The sequence below is a fragment of the Nannospalax galili genome, unplaced genomic scaffold (assembly GCF_000622305.1).
Source record: "Nannospalax galili isolate Female #2095 unplaced genomic scaffold, S.galili_v1.0 scaffold1507, whole genome shotgun sequence".
Lineage (NCBI taxonomy): Eukaryota > Metazoa > Chordata > Mammalia > Rodentia > Spalacidae > Nannospalax > Nannospalax galili.
In genome coordinates this window covers 631,863-634,584 of record NW_008355454.1, presented here as the reverse complement: position 1 = coordinate 634,584, position 2,722 = coordinate 631,863, and positions in this window count along the sequence as shown.

The following is a 2,722-nucleotide window of genomic DNA, read 5'->3' as shown; positions in this document are numbered from 1 at the left end:
GAATTGTCTGAATTTTGCCAAAGTGATGAGGCTTTATGGTACAGTGATTGTAAATTTGGCAGAGTAATAAATATGCTGGAGAAAATTTTAGGGCAGTTTTATATTCAGGCTGCCACTTGGAATTGCCTGCTGCTTTTAGTCATGTTTATAGTGAAGATTTGGAGCAAAAAGTAGAGCAGAAGAGATTTAAATATTACAGCTTAGCTGCAAATTTTGGGTCAATAAAATGGTGGTTGATACAAAGATCATCCCCATTAAAAGGAAGCCATTGCTCTTTGCACAATGCCAACAGAAAAGATTGTTTGCAGGCATCTCAGGAACTGGATGAGACTCAACCCTTCTAGGCTCTAGGGTGTAAGCAGAAACATTTGAAACTGCTTGGAGAAGGGAGATCCAGTGTGTTCTCCTGGGCACAGGACTGCAGAGGGGAGTACTGAAGCTACTGCAATCATGGTGCAAGCTGGACTAGGTACTGGCAATAGGCCTTGGTGATTTTATGATGCTGTTGTTGTAAGCATGTAGAATCCAAGTGTTTCAGGATCATGGAGGCAATAGTTCATAGGGAAGCTTAGAGACCAAGGTCAGATGTCCTTTAGATAGGCTCTGAGAAGGCAATAAACTTTTAAAAATTCTCTATAAAAAAGACAACTGTCAAGGTCAAAATATTATAGAAGGTCCTAATCAAAAGGGTGAGAATGTATAGTTTAACTGTGAGTTAACTAGCAGGTCTTAGAGTGGTGAATGATAAAAGAAAAATAGAAAAATTAAGTAAAACAAAATTTTCAGTCTTTCTGTGTGTTTGAGTGTGTGTGTGTGTGTGTGTGTGTGTGTGTGAGTTTTCAGCTAACAGGTTCTTTCATAAAACACTTACACAACTAGCTACAGCCACCAGTCTTGTGGTTTCTGCCCCACTTAACAGAAATTTCCTCTTTTTTGTTGTCTCAAACAGGAACTTTTTATGCTTTTCATCCCCTCAAGAAAGAGAAAAACCATTCGCTCTTTATAACTTTGCCAACCAGTATGTAATTTGCCTATGCTGTAACTCACTGTGCAGTGTATAAAAACGTTAAGAACTTCCTCCCTTTAAGGTCCAGACTTTGAGACTTGAGTCCTCTGGAGCAGGCTGCAGCTTAAATAAAACCTGCTTCCTGAATGAACATTCCCAGCATCTTGCCTCACCTTTACTGCTACGTTTCCTCCCTATTCCCCCTTGGAATCTTTGCTTCAGTGATAGTAGCATTCAAAGATAAATCCTCATGCAGGAGCCTGTGGAACTATTAAAGTGTGGGATGAAGAGAAAAGCGATTAGAAGATAGCTAAATTTTCTTTTCAAGTTAAATCAGGCAATTTTGAAGAGCATCAGTTATGTTCTGGTTCTGATTCTGGTGATTTGTCATTATTTAGTTCTGGAATATTCTCCAGAGCCTCAGGTGCTGAAGGCCTGGTACCCAGAAACCTGGTTACAGAAAAGTGAGGGATGTTTTTCTTGTAACTACCTGATAATGTAATTTAGAAAACTTTGGACCTTTTTTGTACATACTTTGGAAAAGCAGGCTCCACAAAGTTTAGAGTTGTGTAAACAGTTTTTGATGGGTGAGTCTGGGGGTTGGGGAAGGAGAAAATCAGCCAACAGGAATGCAGACTGTGAAGATCAGGCTCATGAAGTTTTGGATGTAAACACAGACTCTACTGAGGAACGGACTAGAGACCATTGTGTCATATTGTGGTAAAGAATTGTCTGAATTTTGCCAAAGTGATGAGGCTTTATGGTACAGTGATTGTAAATTTGGCAGAGTAATAAATATGCTGGAGAAAATTTTAGGGCAGTTTTATATTCAGGCTGCCACTTGGAATTGCCTGCTGCTTTTAGTCATGTTTATAGTGAAGATTTGGAGCAAAAAGACTGAGGAACGGACTAGAGACCATTGTGTCATATTGTGGTAAAGAATTGTCTGAATTTTGCCAAAGTGATGAGGCTTTATGGCACAGTGATTGTAAATTTGGCAGAGTAATAAATATGCTGGAGAAAATTTTAGGGCAGTTTTATATTCAGGCTGCCACTTGGAATTGCCTGCTGCTTTTAGTCATGTTTATAGTGAAGATTTGGAGCAAAAAGTAGAGCAGAAGAGATTTAAATATTACAGCTTAGCTGCAAATTTTGGGTCAATAAAATGGTGGTTGATACAAAGATCATCCCCATTAAAAGGAAGCCATTGCTCTTTGCACAATGCCAACAGAAAAGATTGTTTGCAGGCATCTCAGGAACTGGATGAGACTCAACCCTTCTAGGCTCTAGGGTGTAAGCAGAAACATTTGAAACTGCTTGGAGAAGGGAGATCCAGTGTGTTCTCCTGGGCACAGGACTGCAGAGGGGAGTACTGAAGCTACTGCAATCATGGTGCAAGCTGGACTAGGTACTGGCAATAGGCCTTGGTGATTTTATGATGCTATTGTTGTAAGCATGTAGAATCCACGTATTTCAGGATCGTGGAGGCAATAGTTCATAGGGAAGCTTAGAGACCAAGGAATGTGTAGCAAGGTCAGACCTCCTTTAGATAGGCTCTGAGAAGGCAATGTCTGAAGATATAAGATTGAAGCCAAAGATGCAATGAAAATCACAGCAAGTTGGAGATTTTAAGAACATGGAATGTTTGCTGAGAAAGTCCACCGACAGACTGCTCAAAAGAGTTTCCTTGTGGGCTGTAGCCAGCAAGGCCATAGG